Source organism: Nicotiana tabacum, chromosome 4 (genome assembly GCF_000715075.1).
Source record: "Nicotiana tabacum cultivar K326 chromosome 4, ASM71507v2, whole genome shotgun sequence".
Taxonomy (NCBI): Eukaryota; Viridiplantae; Streptophyta; class Magnoliopsida; order Solanales; family Solanaceae; genus Nicotiana; species Nicotiana tabacum.
Window position 1 is genome coordinate 76,002,475 of NC_134083.1, and position 21,181 is coordinate 76,023,655.

Sequence of the window (21,181 nt, forward strand, 5' to 3'; positions counted from 1 at the left end):
GCTTAGCCTCATGTGAGAAGTGGAGACAATGCTTAGTCCCATGCAAGGAAAGGCGATGCTTAGCCTTATGCAATGAAAGGCAGTGCTTAGCCATATACAATTACGGAGGCAATGCTTACCCTCATACAGAAATGGAGACAGTGCTTAGTCTCATGGAAAGAAAGGCAGTGCTTAGCCTTATGCAAGAAAAGCAATGATCAGCTGTGAGGGAGTAAAGTATTTCTTAGCTTGATGTGTTTGTGTTTAGCAACTTGTCGACATGAAGGTAGTGATTTCACTATGCATATGTATCTGAGAATATTATTGTTGTGTCTATTGTACCTGCATTCAAAGGAAAATTGTGAGTTTTTTTCGGGGACGGTTGGTTCGTGCTCTTGATTCCCTGGTTTGCCTTCATTCTTGTTTTGGGGTCCTGCTTGAGTCACCCTGGGTAACATTTGGCTGCCGTAGAAACATAGTTTTTGAAAAGCATGTATGTATTTGATAAAATTATTTGCAAAACGTGTAATTGTTTGAAATATATGATAAGGCATGAGATCAAATAATTTAGATGAACCGGTGACTGCGACACATTTAGAGACATTGCAACCTCTTTGTTTTAGAATTTTGAGGGTCCTCCTCAAAATTATGTCACAGTTTAAATGCATATTCCTGACAATATATTCCTTGGTTGTTACACACGTGATGAAATCGGACAAACTCGATATCTTGCCCCAGTTTCTGATCATGGGGAATCAGGTCAAGCGTAGTTTAGTTACATCAAATGAAAAAAATGCTAACAATCTTAAACATAGTATCTCTTGACCGCGTCTGAATTGATAGGTTTCGGCCAAATCTCTCCGTCCATTTCTGCAAGTATAAGTGCTCCTCATGTTAGTACTCGATGAACCATGTAGGGACCTTGCCAGTTGGGTGAGAACTTCCCCTTGGTTTCATCCTGATGCAGGAAGATTCGCTTTAGTATCAATTGTCCCGTTGTGTATTGCCTTGGCCTGACCCTTTTGTTGAAAGCTCATGCCATTCTGTTCTGGTATAGTTGACTGTGGCATATTGCATGAATTCTTTTCCCATCAATGAGATCTAGTTGTTCATAGCTGCTTCATATCCATTCTGTATCGCTGAACTCAACTTCTTGTATAATTCTTTAGAGAAGGGATTTCTACTTTGGCAGGAATAACAGCTTCAGTACCATAAACCAACTGGTAGGGAGTTTCCCCAGTGGATGTGCGAACTGTGATATGATATCCAAGCAAAGAAAATGGCAGCATCTCGTGCCATTGTTTATAATTATCCACCATTTTCCTCAATATCTTGTTGATGTTTTTTTTGGCGGCTTCTACGGCTTTGTTCATTTGTGGTCTATATGCTGTGGAATTCCTACGCTTGATCTTGAATGTTTCACACATGGCTTTCATCAAATCGTTGCTTAAATTGGCGGCGTTGTCAGTAATGATTGACTCTGATACTCCGAATCGACAAACAATGCGGTCCCAAACAAAATCTGCTACAACCTTCTTAGTTATCGCTTTATAAGATGCAGCTTCAACCCATTTTGTGAAGTAGTCTATGGCCACCAGAATGAACCTATGCCCATTTGAAGCAGTAGGCTCGATTGGGCCGATGACATCCATACCCCAAGCAGAGAAAGGCCAAGGTGAACTTGTTGCATTGAGTTCATTGGGTGGTACTCGTATCATGTCAGCATGTATCTGGCATTGGTGACACTTCTAAACATACTTGATGTAGTTTGTTTCCATAGTCATCCAGAAATACCCTACTCTTAGTATCTTTTTGGCTAAAATGAAACCATTCATGTGCGGTCCGCAAGTTTCGACATGTATTTCCTCGAGCAATCTGGATGCCCTCCTTGGCATCGACACACCGTAGTAACCCCAGATCCGGAGTTCTTGTATATAGAATTCCCTCGCTTTGAAAGAAATGGCTGGCTAATCTTTGAAGCATGCACTTCTTAGTATGGGTAGCAGTCTCTAGGTATTCTCCCTTTTCCAGGTATTTCTTGATATCCTGGAACCGTGAATTTCCATCAATCTCTTCTTCAATATGAGCACAATAACCGGGCTACTTATGAATCCCTATTGGGATACGATCGATGAAATTCTTGGCTGCGTGCTGTATCATGGAAGACAAAGTAGCTAACGCATCTGCAAACTCATTTTGAATCCTTGAATTCTATCTTTGTGAACCTTTTGATCAGCTCTTGTATGCAGTGCAAATATGGCAATATTTTGGTATTCTTCGTAGCCCATTCCCCTAGAACCTGGTGCACCAAAAGATCTGAATCTCCGATTACCAGCAGCTCCTGAACATTTGTGTCAATGGCCAACCTAAGCCCCAAAATGCAAGCCTCATATTCCATATTATTGGTGCATAGAAACCTAAGTTTTGCGGATAACGGATAGTGTTGGCCGGTTTCTGATACTAAGACAGCCCCGATACACAAGTATGCCTTGGTGATATCGTCTCCTACAAATGACACCTCCTCATCGGGAAAATACGTTTTCAGTGGTTCGTATTCTCTGTCTATGGGATTTTCTGCTAGATGATCTGCCAATGCTTTCCCTTTGACTGCCTTCTGAGTTACATAGACGATGTCAAATTCGCTTAACAATATTTTCCATTTTGCTAACTTGCCCGTAGTCATGGGTTTCTGGAAGATGTACTTTAGCGGATCCATCCTTGATATGAGATATGTAGTGTATGCATAGAAATAATGCCTCAACTTCTGAGCTATCCACATCAAAGCACAGCAAGTGCATTCCAACAAAGAATACCGGGCTTCGTAAGGCGTGAATTTCTCGCTCAGATAATATATCGCATGCTCCTTTCTTCCAGTTTCATCATGTTATCCCAAAACACAACCAAAAGCTCCCTCCAATACAGACAAATAAAGCAACAGAGGCCTTCCTGGTTCTTGTGGGACCAGAACAGGTGGTTTAGATAAATACTCCTTGAGCATTCTTCAGTCCAACTTGTTGCAGCATCTGTCCTCAGCATCCTGAAGATTGGCTCACATATCATAGTTGACTGTGCTATGAAGCGGCTACTATAATTGAGACGCCCTAAAAATCTCATCACATTTTTCTTATTCTTCGGAGGTGGTAGGTCTTGGATAGCTTTGACCTTTGATGGGTCCAACTCAATCCCTTGGTGACTGACGATGAATCCTAACAATTTTTTCGCAAGGACTCCGAAGGCACATTTTGCAGGATTCAACTTCAAATTGTATTTTCGAAGCCGGTCGAAAAACTTTTTCAATTCTGCTATATGATCCAAATTCCTTTTAGATTTGATGATAACATCATCAATGTATACCTCTATTTCTTTGTGTATCATGTCGTGGAAGATAGTTATCATGGCTCTCATGTAGGTTGACTTGGAAAAGCAACTGTGAGGACTTCAGTATTTGAGATTGGTCCACTAAAGAAGGGGAACAAGTTCCAGAGAAATTATCAAAGCATAAGAACACCCGCTTTGCCCAGAATCCAGAAAATCTGTAATGATTTTCTGTAACAACCCGACCGGTCCTTTCGAGCATTTGCACTTCGCTCGATAGTTTGAGGGCATGAGTAGCTCCGTATAACGTATTATGACTTAAGTGAATCATCGATTTTGGTTTTCAGGTTATTCAGAATCGATTTGGAAGAATGAACTTCATGATTGAAGCTTTAAGTTGGAAGAGTTGACCAAGTTTGACTTTTATGTATTTGACTCTGAATCAGAGTTCTGATGGTTTTGTTAGGTCCAGATGCTGATTTTGGACTTGGGCGTATGCCCGGATTTTCATTTGGATGTTTTTTGAAGGTTCTAGCGTTAATTGGCGAAAGTTGGCAATTTGGAGTTTTCAAATGTTCATTAGTTTGACTGCAATTTGACTTTGGTGATATCGGGTTCAGATTTTTGTTCAGGAGTTGGAATAGCTTCGTTATGTCATTTGAAACTTTTGTGCAAAATTTGAGGTCATTCCAAGTTGATTTGATATGGTTAGGCACGAGTTCTGGAAGTTGAAAGTTCAAAAGTTTATTAAGTTTGATTTGAGGTATGATTCGTGGTTTTTATGTTGTTTGATGTGATTTGAAGCTTCGAATGAGATTGTATCGTGTTTTAAGACTTGTTGGTAGGATTGAATGGGGTCACGAAGGGCTCGGGTGTGTTTTGAATTATTGGTTGAGAAATTAGTTAAGTTAAGAATTTGGAGTTTGACCATGGTCAATATCCGATCAAGATGACCTCTTTTCAGTATTTTGAGTGCGCGAGCATGTTCGTAGCGTGTTTTATGATTGAAACGCATATATGGTTTGTGTCCGAGAGGTTCCGAATGAGTTTTGGGTGCTAAAACAAATATTCTTTCGTTGCTGATTTTCTGGTGTATAATAATTACAAAAATATCATTTTCTATCCCTTAAATTTCCAGACTTCATTAAAACTTCAAAACATCATATCTCCCTCATTTGGGATCGTTTGGCACATGAAATGAGGCAGAACAGCTGGATAAAAAATATTTAATATCAAGAGTTTGTTCATTTGGTCATATTTTGAGTTGGGGAGCTCGGATATAGGCAATTGTTTAGGCGATTTTCACCATATGAATTGGGGTAAGTGTTCTCTACTCTATTTTCACCATATGAATTGGTCGATTTCGTGATTTTGATTAAAGACTCGACCTTTATCATTAAATATTGTTTCCTTGGGCTTTATTTGATATATTTGAGGTGCTTTTGGCTAGTTTCGAGTCGTTCGAAGGTCCGTACGCGCGACATGGCATTTTTAGAGTTTGGCTTGCTCGGTATTAGATTTGGCTTGTTCGAGGTAAGTAACACTTCTAAACTCGGTGCAGAGGGTATGAAACCCCGAATTACGTGTTATGTGATTGATATTGAGATGACGCACATGCTAGGTGACGGGCATGTGGGCGTGCACCATGTGAGTTGTGATTTAGTCGATTTCGTGGAACTGTGTAGCTATCTTATCTGAACATTTTTATTGTACTCTATGTGTTAAAGCACTTGAGATGGAATTTATGCAAGAAATCACGTTTATACTATATTCTGGTACTATTGGGACCCACAGTGGTCATTCTTGGTTGTTGAGTTATTTGCTTAATTGCAGATATATACTCAATCGCATTCATCATTTCATATCATCTCTCAGTATCTGTTATTGTATATTGTCACATCCCATATCATTGATTTGGGCTGCTTAGCATTAGTGTTGTGCGCCCGAGAGACTGAAGAGATTGATAACTGAGTGAGGACGATGGCCTGATTGTGAGGTTATTGATACTATAGCACGTGTGTTTTTCGTGCAGCACGTGGGTTATCTGTGCGGATCCAGATGTTGATACTATAGCACGTGAGTTATTCGTGCAGCACGTGAGTTGTCCATGCGAATCCAGATATTGATACTATGGCACGTGAGTTGTCCGTGCGGATTCATGCCATGATTGGCTCATTATAGCGCTTGGGCTAAAGGAGCCCCTCTGAAGTCTACACACCCACAGTGAGTGCAGGCACCTATTGAGTGCGAGTGCGAGTGCGAGTGCTGAGTGATTAGGAGGATTTAGTGACTGTGAGGACGGAGTGATTGGGAGGATTGAGTGGATTGACACTCTGAGAGTATGCATATGTTTATTCACTATGTTGTATTGCATTTGACATGCACACTTGACATACAGGCATAAAGATGTATTTTTTTCTCATGTTGTACGGTATCACGTCATTCATGACTTATCATACACATTGACATGTAGGCATAGAGATGTACTTTCCTCATGCTATTTGAAAATAAAATATTTACCTATTGAAAGTTTTGGGAAAAATTACAGTTTTACAAACGTACTCATATTTTGGTGATTTCGGTAAAAGATTTGGGTTTTCACTGATATACTTGAAAAGCATACCTATTTTTCCGTAATTGTGAACCAGCTGAATTATTTCTTATACCATCTTTATCATACTGCTATGAACTGTTGCTAGTTATTGGAGTTGGACCCTGACCCTTGTCCCAACTCGTCACTACTTTCAACCTAAGGTTAAGTTTATTACGTATTGAGTACATGGGGTCGGTTGTACTCATACTACACTTCTGCACCTTGCGTGCAAATGTTGGATGTTAATGTTGTTATGATCGATGGGAGCTGGATTTAAAGACGTACTGCATTCCGGTGGTAGCTGCCTCTTATTCAAGGTAGCCTTAGATTTATAAAAATCTGTTTATGTATATTTCGAACAGATGATGTATTTATTTATTTCATGCCAGCTTTGTAAATTCTAATCTTAGAATCTCATGATTTGTACTACATGTCCTTCGAAAATATATAATATTCAGATATTTTATTTTATTTATTTGTCTCATTAAATTTCATAAGAATTGGTTTATTGTCAATTGGCTTACCTAGCGGGTTGGGTTAGGTGCCATCAAGACTAGTTGGATTTTGGGTCGTGACAACACTCTTCTCACCAGCGTGGATGATGACAGTGAGCGTAGGTGGATAGAGCGGTTTGTCATCATCGCTACTAGGGACATCATCCCGGCCACATTTTCATCTTTTCCTGAATCATGAAACCGTTTTCGTAAGTTTGTGATGTATTCATTTCTTTCCTTTGTAAAAGGATAATTTTCTGTTATTCTTGACCTTTTTGTTTCCGTTATTCCAGCTACCTGGTGGGAACCACCTCGGGTTCAAGGCCTAGACCAATGGGTTCAGAAGATTCCGGACATTACAACACCAGAATCCCGCCGATGAAATGAAATGGCTCCCAAATATCGTAGTTCATTCATTTAAAAAAAATAGTAAATGAGCAACTTACCAAATACATAAAAGATGTAAATGGAGGAGCATGATCCTCTGGTCCTTAGATATATGTATTAGATTTGTCTAAAATCTATCTAGATTTTGTCTTAAAGTGCCAAATAACATTTTCTAAATATATGTCACTTGATTTAACCTCATGATTCACTGCCTTCCTTTTAATATTATATAGATTGTACGTAATCTTAAAATAAAAATAATTCTAAAATAAATTCCTGAAAGACTTAAGCCATAATTAAAATGTCAAACGTCAAGTGGCAATGTTATGTTAACTTAACAATTATAGAATAATGTGTAAACTATGAAATGCCACATATAGGTTTAAATATAAAATTATTTCAATGCAGGAAAATACTCATGGTAGCTGATTAAAATTGTAGGAAAAAATATGGAGGAGGGGCCGGGGGAGGTGGAGCAAGAAATAATGTGAAATATTTATATTGTGAATTAATTTTAAAGATAAACTCAAGTAATATAAATAATACACACAAATATTATAGATAAATTTAGAAACTATAGAATTGTAATTAATAGAATAAAAGGCTAAGAAATGAAAAATTATTACATGAGTAAAAAAATATGTATTTATATGTTTTATCAAAAAGAGAGTTGATAGACTATGATATTCCTAATTGTGAAGATAAAAAATAGTATTAATAATGAAATATTAACATTAAATATTGGACAATATAATAAGAAAAAATATGGAAAAAAAATTAATCGATGACTATATGATTCCTTTTCTTTTTTACTTCATATAAATTTTATTATTAGGCATATTGTATTGAAAATAAGAGCATAATTAGAATTTTGTTAAAGCAATATGCTTAAATAAAGCAGCTTATGTCTTTAGAAAATTAGAGAGGTACTTTAAGGTGGTTCTATATTGGTAACTAGATGTCAATAAGGGTTATGTGGTTTAAAGAGAAGCAAAGTGCAAAAAGAAAGACAAATATGAGTATTGTTCAAGAATGGTGTAGTCACTTGTATCCCAAATTATTATCCTATCCTTCCCTAATCCTACATTACAAGCTTAAAAAGTTCTTATGGGATCTCCAACCGAATGTTTTTTAATAGGCAACGATATAAATAAGGGCAAGCTTATGGTATGATATTTTGTAACACTTGAAACTCTTTGTTGAGAGTGAGTGTCTTTGTGCATTTGTCCCTTGTGTTGTTATTGTAAATATGTTGATTTTGGAAATTTTTTCGTATGAGGGCACATGAATTATAATGGATTGGTAACATTCATAGATTCCAAATTGAGTAAATTGAGCATATGTAGTAGACTAGTGCTTTTGAGTCACTTCTTGAGGCTTGGTTGTTGTCACTTGATTATTTTGAAACTCCATTGCATTCTTGAAATTTTTTTAAATGAGGGAGTTATTTGGTTGAGATTCACATGCTTGAGCCTGATTATTAGTACCACCTAAATCCATAAGTGTTATGCTTAATTGGAGAATGTGATTTGGAAATGATAGTGATGCTAATTGTGCATTGATTAGTAGAGCCTCATCGAGTATTTGGTTTTGATTTGCTTGAGAACAAGAAAAAGCTTTAAGTTGGGGGTGTTGATGAGTGGTGACTTTACCATATTCTAGTCTCTTTTCTTCAGTTTTTGTGTCCTTTAATTATAAAATGAGGTGAATTATGTGTGCATTGCTAGATTTTCAGGTACCTTGAACCTTGAAGAGAGTTGAGATCAAATGAAAGGAAATTGTGCAAAAAGAGTAAAAGAAGTAAAAATATTTCCAGTGAAATCGCATATGCGGTCTCGCGTCTGCGAGAAAAGGTCCGCATATGCGGAATCTGGCTTGCAAGGCATAAATCGCTTATGTGACCACTAATCCGCTTCTGCGGAACCACTTTTGCGGTTGAGTTACGCATTTGCGAAGCCGTTTCTGCGGCAACATCTCCTCTTCTGCAGAATAGCTATTTTCACCAAAAACCGTATCTGCGTGCATCCATTCCTCATCTGCGGAGCCGCACCTGCAATGATTCTTCCGCAGGTGCGGTCAACAGGTTTCAGACCTGGGCACTTCTACCATTTCACATTTTCTTTATTCCAAACCTACAAATACATGACCTAGCTTATTGGAAAGAGATCTTTTGGCTTATTTTCAGTCTCTTGACTAGAGAACAAAAGTTTTAGAGCTAGGGTTCTTGCACACACACTTGGGATTTGAAGATTTGAAGTTTTTGGTTAAGAATTTCTTACCCATTTATGTTTATTTCTTCATTTCCTTACTTTGTATTGTATATCTAAGTGTGTAGTATTTTTTCCAACACTTGAATCTTGTTTATGGGAATATTCATATTTAAAGTGTGGATTAAATATCTTGCTATGCTTATCTATTGAACGATTTTTATTTATTATGAAGTGAGTTACTATTTCTTTAATTATTTTTGTTCTTTAATGTTTTCAAAGGGATTAGCTAACCCTAGGACTCGCCCATTTACTTCGAATTAATTTTGGGAAAGATAATTTAGGGTTGGGAAAGATTAATTAACAAGAATTTGAGGCGTTAACCCACATTTTATAGATTCTACCTAGGGTGTGCTTAATCTCTTAATTGAACTACATGTAGTCATATTCGGGTGTGCTTAATCTCTTAATTGTTTTAGGGATAATTCAATAAGGAAGTCTTTTTAGTCTTTGGAAGAAGCTAATATAGAATTATTACCCGAGGCTAATTAACATAAACTCGCTCATATTTGTAAAATCGTAAAATACATTGGATCGTTACTTTAGTGTAATTCCCAATGCATCCATGCTTGTAGCCATTGATCATTTTATTTTCTTTCTAGGTTAGTTTACATTTCCGCAGTTAATTATAAATATTTTCTCAAAACCTTTCTAAGTGTTTGGCTTAGCATAATAAGTGATAATTCTCTTACACGCCTAGTTGCCTACATATTGTTCTTTGTGGGATTCGACCCCGACTCATATTTGGGTAAATTATATTGCATGTGATGGTGTCCATTTACTTTTTAGTAGTGGATTGGGATATCATCAGCATCTCATCCACCTCTACCCCAATGACATTTAGGTGCAACATTGTTATTGTCGCCAGTCGCGGTACACGAGGAGACGATTATGATAGAGGCTGGTACGATCATTTCATGGTTGTCCCAAACCGTGAACTAGTCTCTTCCAATGACTAGCCTTTTTCGGAGAGGTGGAACGACAAGGGTAAGTATATCACCTTCATCTCTAGTCAGCATTTATTGTCTGTTTTCTAATTCGTAGCTTTGGGATTGCAACAGTTATGGAGGCACTCGGGAAAGATTCCAGCATCGAGGAATGGGTTAAGAAGATTCTATCATCCTCCCCTGATGTTTTATACTTCAATACCACACAAGAGGGGTGTGATTTGTATGGCGTCCAATTTTCACGTGCACTGATTATAGAAGGATCCGATACTTCTATGTGTTCCTTATACTACTGTTGCAGAAATAGTACATGCGAAAAGTAAAGAGCACAAGTATTTTTACGTGAAAAATACCCAGCTCAAAAGGTGAAAAAAATCACGACCTACTACTCAGTAGGATTTTTTCCAACACTTCACTAAATCACTGAGCCAAAAAAATATTTACAAAATTCTTTGTAAACCTAAGGATTACCTCTAATCCCGTTGTGCAAATCAGCCTCTAACTGTTACAACAACTTCAAGTTAGCTCTAACTCTAATACTCAGAGTACCTAATACAATTGCCTCTAAATAAAGCTGAAAGGTACAATTTGAAAACACCTACTACAATGAAAGTAGAATAAAAGACAGACACTTGAAACTGGTTCTTCTATCAGGTTCATGTACCTTCAGGTTCGTTATAAGTAGGGATTTTGAATACTTATTAGTGCCTTTTTGCTTTTATTTTAGTCTAAAAGCATTGGATCTTGTTCCTAAAGCTAATAAAAAGTGCAAAATTGCAGGAATGTTGGAATTTGGACTTCCGAGATAAAATACGACTAAAAAATGAATTGTCCTAGCTCAAGGCAACATAAGGGTACAAAAGAAGACAAAGTGTGGTCCACAGAAGGAATTATTCGGCAGTAGAAGAAATTGCGGTTCACATAATTCCATCTGCGGCTGCAAACAACGAAGGAAATCCCAACAGACTTTCTAGCAAACTGCAGACTATATAGGAATTGTGCGGCCGCAAAAGAAGAGTTTAAGATCAACTTCAGACGGTGTGCAAATTTTCAAGTTCCAAGTCCCTCAGAATTGCGGACTGCACAAGAATTGTGCTGCCGTAGGAGAAGTGCCCTGCGGCCACAGACATAAAAGTGCGGACCGCAGAAGACTAGGTTGTGGCCAAAGTTCTAAATTTGTGGACCGTAGAAATATTGTCTCGCGACTGCAGTTCAGAATTGTGCGGCCACAGAATCCCAGCTCCTGCAAAATGAAAAATTGTGTGGCCGCAGAACCTCCTGAAGGGCATTTTTGTCCGAAATTTCTAGCCTTGTATAAACAGACGAGTTTCATAAATTAGGTCAACTTTTGACATCAGCATGTCCTGTAGCAATTTTTCTTTTACTGTTTTGGAAGTTTTCTATATTTTAGGGTATTTTATTATAGATTTTATTATTGTAACTTTACAATATGAGTTTAATTAGTATTTGTTCTTCTATTTCTTAAATTTCAAGTATGAGTAGCTAGATTATTACTAGGGTTGTGACCTAACCCTAGTGTATAAACCTTATGGGTATCTAATTTAGTGCTTGTTTATGATTGGGTATTTATTATTTAGCCTTGTTTATGCTTTAATTTGTGGAATTAATGGTTGTATACATTAGCTCATGCCTATTTGACTTAGTCTCTACACGAGAAAGAGAGACTTAGTCTAGTAAAATTTGGCTAACAAGAAATTGGGTCAATCGAGAGATTGATTAACCCAAATAAAGGGTTCAACCTAGAGATAGTAATAACCCGACTTGAGCTTTTATCGACCGTTTTGTGTGATACCCATTTGGACTTGAGAAAGCCAAATTGGGCAAAACCACTCTCTGACCGAGAGGTATTAAGTGGGTATTTAAGAGTTGATAGCTATAATACACCCCGATCAACAAAACAACCATTAAGATTTTTATCCCATTAGGCGAACACCTAGGTGATGGTCATAGCCCTAGGCCTTTTACAAACTTGAAAAACAACAAAAACAATTATCCTAGTTTTATTTGTTTACTTTGCTATCTTTAGTTTTAAATTAGAAATAGCAACAAAACCATTTTGTGGAAGTGCAAATTAAGTTAGTTCAAATTCACGCATTAGAATATATACTCCTAACTCCCATCTAGCTCCCTGTGGATTCGATCCCGACTCTTCGTTGGGTTACCATAATTGCATTCGACCATTTTATACCTTGTTTTAAGATGTGCATTGTGCGTGATAGTCAATTTTTGGTGTCGTTGTCGGGGAGTTACAAACGGTGTTAGCTACATATTTGCTTGTGTTTTTGGAATATCTTCTTTTCCTTCCATGTTACTAACGTGTTAGGCAATTGTAGGTTCAACCATGGCAAACAATGAGCTTGGAAATATTGCTTTGGGTGATGTGGATATTGACGATGATCAAGTGGATAAGGTTCCTTTTGAACCTCAAGCCAATAGAAGAGGCCGGGTGCCTCATGACAATGTGCCCATTCCAACCCCACCTCCACCACGAGCGGCTCCACACTGGGTGTTGCCCAATGAAGGATATACAAGTGCAATAGTCCCGCCCTGTATTAGGAAGGGCAACTTTCAAATAACCAATGTGATGCTCACTTTGCTAGAGCAACGGGGTTTCTTCACCGGTGCTCCAGGTCAAAATGCATATAAACATTTGAAGGAGTTTGTGGACACGTGTTGGGGGAGTAAACAAACAAATGTCTCCGAGGATGCATTGAGACTACGGATTTTTCCCTTCTCTTTATGGGGAAAAGCTGTAGATTGGTTGGAACGTTTGCCGAACTATTCCTTTCACACTTGGGATGAATTGGCGAAAACGTTTATTTCTAAGTACTTCTTTTCAGGGCACATGGCTACACATAGAGATGAAATTCTAGCATTCAAGCAAGAGATTAATGAACCACTACACGAGATATGGGAGCGATATATAACAATGGTTAAAGAATGCCCCAACAACGATATGACGAAGAACATGATTCAACAAACTTTCTATCGTGGGATCAACACAACCAACCAATGTGTAGTGAATCAAATTGCCGGTGGGAACTTCATGACTACGCCTTATACGGAGGCGTGTGAGATCTAAGATAAAATGGCGGACACAATATCGGTATGGAAATCTCAGGCAAATGTTCCACAAGGTGATCCCAACATGATTCTCCTCCACAAAGAGTTGCATGACCATGGGCAAGCCATAGCCGAATTGACTACCATCATGAATAAACTAGCAAAGACTCAACTTCAACAAGTGCAAAATCCTAGGCAAGTCAATGCCATGGAGGGAGTAAACATGATGGTGAACAAACGGAAAACTAAGGTTCCACAAGTGCAACAACGAGTGGACAATTTTGTGCAAGAAGATAGTGGGTTTGATCAAGATGATTCTTACAATGTCCAAGAAGAGGAGGTGAAATATGTGAACAACTTTCAAGGGCAACGAAACAACTTCCAAGGGCCAAATCAACAATAATGGTGACCTTAAAACAATCAAGGCAATTGGAATTCTAACAATCAGGGTAATTGGAATGGTGGAAACAATCAAGGGAATTGGAATAACAACAACAATCAAGGTAATTATGGTGGTAACAATCAAGGTGGATGGAACAATAATCAAGGCAACCGGGGGTCGGGTTTTCAAAGGCCCCCGATGTATCAACAACCGAGCAACCCGCCTCTTTATCATTCCCATGGTCCTAGTTCTTCCAACAATGAAATGGGGCATATTGAGAATATATTCAAGCAAATGATAGAGAAGAATGCCGATTCCGATGCTCAACTTGCCTCAAAAAACACATTGATCCGCAACTTAGAAATGAAAATGGGGCAAATCTCTCAAGCTCTAAACTCTCGTCCTAAGAGGGCACTATCAAGTGACACGGTGGTGAACCCAAAGGGTGGGAACAACATGGGGCATGCCATGGCCGTTACTACAATAAGTGGAAGAGGTGGGAATGCACCCACCTCAAGTCAAAGGCAACTTGTGGATGATGAGAAAGTATTACAAGAAGAAGAGATTCTACACAATGTGGTGCAAGTAGATGATGAATTGCGGATTGATATTGATGATAATGTGGAAGAGACTCAAGAGGAAGTGAACCCGTCTAGGGATCACGTTATTGACATATCGGAACTGGTAGTGCAAAAGGCTAAGGCACCATTGCCTAAGCCTCCTCCTTCATATCCTCAAAGGCTTGCCAAGAAAAAAGGCAAGAATCAATTCAAAAAGTTCATTGACATGATGAAGAGTCTCTCGATCAATATACCATTAGTTGAAGCTTTGGAGAAAATGCCCGGTTATGCAAGTTTATGAAGGATTTGGTGACAAAGTGATCGGTGCCAAACCTACACCACTATTAAGTAGCGAGGATGGTCGATGCAGTTTTACCCAATAAGGTCGGGATCGATTTCCACAGGGAGTTAATTGATTTGGAATTAGGTATTTATCTAAATCTAGATGTGTGTGTTGTTCCTAATTGCACTTACAAACATGATGGTGTTGATTCTACTTCTATTTCTATTTCTATTGTATGCTAAGATTAAAGCTAAGTACAATATTTTTGATGATAGGTTACAAGTGTTTAAAAGGACTAGGGTAGTGACTTCTGCCTAGGTGGATATCTAACGGGTATCAAGAATCTAGGGCGAGTTTGATTTGATTGGGGTCGTAATATAGCTATCACACCCAAGTACTCACTCTATACCTCTCGTTAGATTTAGTGATTTTGCCCAATTTGTCTTTCTCAAGTCCAAATGGGTATTCATGCAATACAAGTGATATTAGCTCAAGTCGGGTATTACTATCTCTAGGTTTAACCCTTTTATTGTAGCTATCAATTTCTTGACTTCACCCAAATTCCTTGTTAGCCTAGTTTTCCTAGACTTAGTCCCTCTTTCTCAAGAAGAGCCTAAGTCACAAAGGCATGAATCAGTGTTTGCACCCACTAATTCTACAATTCTAGCATGAACTAGGCTAAATATCACTAACCCATAAACAATCAAGACCTAAAATTCAAGACCCATTAAATACCCATATTAGGGTTGGGTCATAACCCTAGCTATGGGTCTAGCTACCCATAATAATAGCAGAAATCAAATATAAAGAGAAGATATAATCCATAATACTAAATTAAAAGGTAAAAATCTAATGTTATAAGGTAAATCTTGTACAAAATTGCCCAAAAGGGAAAACCCAGCCGTCTCATGTACTCTGCAAAAACATAACATAACCCAAAATTGACAAAAAGATCTATTTATACTTAGCTGAAATTTCCGGACAAAAATACCCATGTGGAAGTTTCGCGGCCGCGTAATTCTGACCGCGTCCGCACATTTGCTTTCACGACAGCATAATTCTGATTGCGGTCCGCGTTTTTTCACATCTGGACCTGGGTTGAACCTTGTTTCGCGAACCGCGTAATTTCCACCACGTCCGCGTGAGAGACTTCCGCAGCTGCGTAATTTTAACGCGGACCGCCCTTCTCATTTTTGCTTGAATTATGCACTCTCTAAACCTTAGCAACCGCTGTCCGCGGAATTCCCATCGCGGTCGTGCTGGTACTTTTACGGCTGCATCTTCTTTTCGCGGTCCGCATTCATGTTTGTGCCCAAAAAACCATCTCTCTGATTCTTCATATCGCGGACCCCGAAATAATGGCCGCGTCCGCGTTGATACTTTCGCGGCCGCACATTTTTGTCGCAGTCTGCGTTCTACACCTCTTGGCCCAGTCTTGGTTTTTGTTCAAGTTTTGACTCCTTTATGAGTTGATTATGGCTTCTTTGGCTTATTTTGAACAATCCCTGCAAGCAAACATATTAAGTTAGTTTTCGGGAATACCTTCACGCATTTTTGGCCCAAAACAAAAGTAAAAGAGAGCAATGAATCGGCTAAAATCCCTACTTATAAACTCCCCCAAACTTAAGCTTTTTTGCTTGTCCTCAAGCAAATAAGGTAATTCCCACCTCCAAAAGAAAATGAAAAGGATATTTCAGCTGGCCTAAGGTGACTTCATCAAGCATCAATTGGGACTAACAATTACTCTCAATACAAATGAATTATCAACAACATCATGTTATGACCTTTTGAGTTCCATAGTTCTAATGTGACACTAGAGCATCAAGAGTTGACTCAATTCATCAAGGAAGCTCGTTCTCTCACGTAGGTCATTGTGGATCCCAAATTCCTCCTCCTCTACTCTCCATGAGCAAATCTGACTTTTTAGAATGTAACACTGAAAACAAGGATTGTGAAGAAGTGAGCTCATCACTCTCAAAAGAATGCCACAAGTCCGGCTCTAAGTAACATAAGCTTGCCCCTATGTAAATCACCACTAATGTAAGCTCACTCAACTTGAAATCATATAGGGTTTTTAGCAGGGATGTAATGAAGGACTTTGGATCAAGGTAGGACATAACGAACTATGATGGTTTCATCTTTCCTTAAGCACTCCATTTTCTCATTTCGGCTCGTACTTTCTTTACTCTTTAAGTCATTTTTCTTCTTCCTTAGGGGAACTAGAGAGACAAACCGTCACTCTTTCTTACTCATGACAATCATTTTTCTTTTTTTCTCATCATTCTTTGCCTTTCATCATTATGTTCTTTGAATCCCTTCAACCTTCTCTTTCTTTTTGACATATTTCTTTTTGGCTTTTCTTCCTTTTCTTTGCCTTTCCTTTTCATCAATTCTCTTCTTTTTTTGAACCTTTTATCACTTTTAATTTTCTCGTCTCTCCCCCTAACTTATGTTTTTGCCAATTGTTCATCATGAATGCTAAGGAAAGAGTGGGTGCCAAGATAGGGTAATTATACAACAGATAAAGGCTTGTAATGTGGCTATTGAATGAAAAAGGTTTAGGCTCAAAGAGGTTGACTAGGGATATCATAATGTAGGCTACGGAAGCTTTCAAAGTTCAAATTGGACCAAGGAGAGCCTACAATCACTTCTCAAGTCGAGCTACACTTAGAATTTCGCCTAGACAAACATTCAGGGCAAGTTTTAGACTTACTGGCACGGGACTTGGACTTGCAATTCAATACCTCACCTCGCAAGCTAATGGATTGTTAAAGAGAACAGAGTCGAGGGCCCACAACAACCTTAGCTAAGATTGAAGATCACAAATGGCTCAAAGAAACAACTCGATGATTGCTTTAGTCAACTCAAGAGTCTAAAGGTCACAACTAGAGCTATTGTTTGTCAATCAACTTATCCCTAACAATGAGGTCAAAGGTAAATGTGTTAGTACCAAGTGAAGCCTGCTTGAGACACTTTTATTCGTTACTACTATATATCAAAGCAAAAAGAAAACGGACTCAATCCCTTAAGAAGGTTGTCACGCCATCCATCGTTGGGAAGAGCCACCCGGTTCACACAACATCCACCTTTGGAAAGAACCATGGCAATAAGAAGATCAAATGCTTATTGATAATGCAGAATGTAAAAAGAAGGTAAAAACTCAAAAATAAGCTACTAAATGAAATAAAAAGCTAAGCTATTAAGAAAAAATACGAAAGAAGTTATGAAGTAAACTACAGAAAAGTAAAATGAATATGTACAATAATGGAGTGAAACGAATATATACAAAATGGAAATGATATATATATATATATATATATATATATATATATATATATATATATATATATATATATATATATATATATATATATATATATCGAATGGTAAAGTTATATACATACCAAAAGTGAAAAATAACGAAAGTTAAAATAACGATAAATAAAGGTAAAGAAAATAGTATCATAGTTATTGCATACCAATGTCATCAAATCATAACCAAATCAAAATGGAACCCCCCCCCAAATAAAAGATAACATTGTCCTCAATGCTAATATCAAAATAAGATCAGGGAAGAGTTAGAGAGTAAAGAAAACTACCTATGTAGTCTCTGTCTGCATGGGGTCAGGCACATGAGTGGGGTCCTCGGACTGTATAGGATCATCAGCTCCCTCCGGGTCCTCTAACTGGATCTCCAAATCCTCTGACTGGGCGACCACAAATCCTCTAACTGGAGCTCTATCTGTCTCATGCTCTACTACCTGTGCTGTTGGGGTAGTCTCCTCCATAAGCAAGTCAAGTGGGATATCTCCAGCAGAAGTGAACTTCTCTACCTCCCTCTTCAGCTTCTCCACTGACTCCTTTGAGGCCAGAGTCTTTCTTATCTTCTTTACCTGCTTGCCTAGATCCTTGATCACCTTACCATGAGTATCCAAAGTCTCCAGGATCTTCTTTTGGTTGTCCATGAGCTTCTTCTGGTTGTCCAGAAGCTCCTTAAATGAATCCTCCACTGATGGAGGTACCTGAAGCTGTGCTAGGGCTGACTGTGCTGCTAATGCACTGGATAAGACAGACAGCTTTGATGTAGCTGCCTGCATCCAGTTGTTGATGCTGGATAAGGTCTGAGAAACCCGCAGTGTAGTCTGGGGGTAAGTAGAAGAAGAGTGCATATATAGTGGCACAATAATGGATGTCCCGGATGAAGGAGGAGGCATGGCAGTTAAAGGTCCCCCTGATGTGGAAGGCTCTGACCCGGTGGCCACTACCCTTGGCTCTTCAGACTGGCCAGTGGAGGTAGTGGTTTTACCCTTTGCTTTAGGGTTGTCCGGTCCTTGAAGGATATACTAGGAGAAAGGTTTCTTCGGCTTTACCTTCGTGTCATAGTGCCTCCCCTCTACCCTTTGGTCCTCGAGATATATAGTGATGAAGTTGGGGTAGGGGTAGGACCTTTCTTCTTTTTTGGTTGCTTTGGAGATATGGTGGAATATGAGGTTCCCCACATTGATTGGATACCCCGCCATGATGGAATCTATTAGGATCGCCCGAGAGAGTGGGATGACACTATCATGGTGGCTAGGATCAAGCCGGTTGTATACAAATGTGCACCACCCTTTGGCTTCAAAGCTGAGGGTGTTTCTGGCGATTGGGACTCCAGGTGCAAGCCAGGCCGGCATTGTCCCTGGGATGGCTATTACTTCCACTAGCCAAGGCCGGGCTGCTTCATCTAGGGCCATCTTCTCCAAATACTGTACAACTTCCACATCCTCAAAACTGGCATATTTGTTCAAGGTGTCGCCATCAAACCGTATCTTTAGGTTTCGTACCTTTGTCACACTGGTGCCCTTTTTGATATGGGCAACATTTGCGTAGAACTCCTTGACAAGGTACCCATTGGCATCTGGAACCTTGTTGGTGAAGTACTTCCACCCTTTTCTCTCCTCAAACTGTCTCTTGATATTTGGAATTTGAAGAAGGAGATCTCTTTCTATAAACTATCGCTTAAGGGTGAACGGCCTTTGGGGCCACCATTCCCAGAATTTGAGATATGCTTTCTCGCTCACGAGTCTATCCACCCATACCTTGGGCTTCATTGATCTAGCAAGACAACCCACAATGGTATCACCCCTCTCCCGTCATCCGGGACTTTGTCATCCTCATCTACATTGATAGGAGCAGCTGTTAAGGCCGTAGTTGCAGCAGGTTGGAAAGATGGCTTTGATGCCTCCCTACCACCCTCTGAGCCATCAGACGACCCAGAAGAGGAGGTTGCATCATTGATTAGGCGGAAGGGTTGTGATTCGGCCTCTTATTGAGGTTGTGTAGATTCCCCCTCAGAAATCTCCCAAGATGGGAGATATTCACTTGTGTCTGATGATTTGGCAAGAGGTCGAGCGAGGGTTTGCATTTTTCTTATGATTCTTTTAGTTGCTAAGGGCAAAGCCTGCTTTTCTTTTGCCCCAGCCTCGAGAGAATTCTGCCCTCCCTTTTGATTTGTCTGCTCCTCCACGAGATCACACTATTTTCTGCAATACACAATTAGTGAAAGATAATTAGAATTGGGGTTCAATCATGCCTTAAATTAGTACAGATGAAATGAACAACAGTGCTTCTCAAAACAGGGCATTGCGGACCGCGAAAGAGTGGACGCAATCGCGGAATGCCCATTGCAGACAGCGAAAAAGTGAATGCGGCCACGAAGAGGTTAGGTTCAGACTACTGACTCTCTGATCTTGGACACACGCGGACAGCGAAAAATTAGACGCGGCCGCGAATGACCAATCGCGGACAGCAAAAAAATGAACGCGACCGCGAAAGCAATTAACAGACTCTTTGAAGTTCACAAGCGCGGACCGCGAAAACTTGAATGAAGTCGCGAAGGACCAACCGCGAACAGCGTAAAAATGACCGTGTCCGTGAACTCTTATCAATCACTCAATAACCAAAAGGTGGGGTAGCACGGACAATGAAAAAATGAACGCGGCCGCCTACCCTATCGCGGACCGCGTAAAATTAACAGTGGATGCAAAATTCAAAGAAGATCGGTACTAAGAACACTGATAACTAGGGTTTTCACTAAGTGTGCAAAAATTAGTTCAATTAATCATGCAAAGTTACTAACCCCAGCTCCCATTAGGCATATAAACACTACCCACATATATTTAAGTATCGATTAAGCATTAATTTGAGATCATGGCATGCATCTAACCCTAACTGAAAAGAAAAATTAAAACAAAGAGAAAAGAAAAGAAAAAGATAAAATCACATCATGGAATTGAACATACGAGTTGTAAAATTGTAGTAGGAAATGAAATCTTAATGTGAATGAGATGAAAATTGAGAGCATGATGAGATGAACAGTGCTTTTTGTGCGGCAAAACGTTAGGGTTCGAAAAGTGTAAAATGTTTAAGAAACCCTTATTTATACTAATCAACTATGGAACCCACCGCGTTACCTGAGCGCAGTCGCGAAATTCTATCGCGGTTCACTCTATGTTACCATATGTAGACTAGCTTCAAGCACATGGGCGCGGTCTGCGGAATATTGGCCGCGGCCGTGAAATACTCACGCGGACAGTGATATTTTGGGCGCGGTCCGCAAACTTCCAACAATTAGCCAAATTTTTCCTTGTCAAAATCCTGCACTTCAGAACCGGTTCCTACATACACTTCACAACCAGTTCCTACATACACTTCACAACCAGTTAATCCAAAACAATGCCTAATCTAAGAAGAAAATCAAAAGAAAGAAAAACACATGGGTTGCCTCCCAAGAAGCGTCTAATTTAACGTCGCGGCACAACGCATGTTACCATCATCATTTGAAACATCCGTAACCGAGAGTTGAATAGAAAAACCAAGTCACCCTCCTTGAATTCTTTGTTCCAGATATA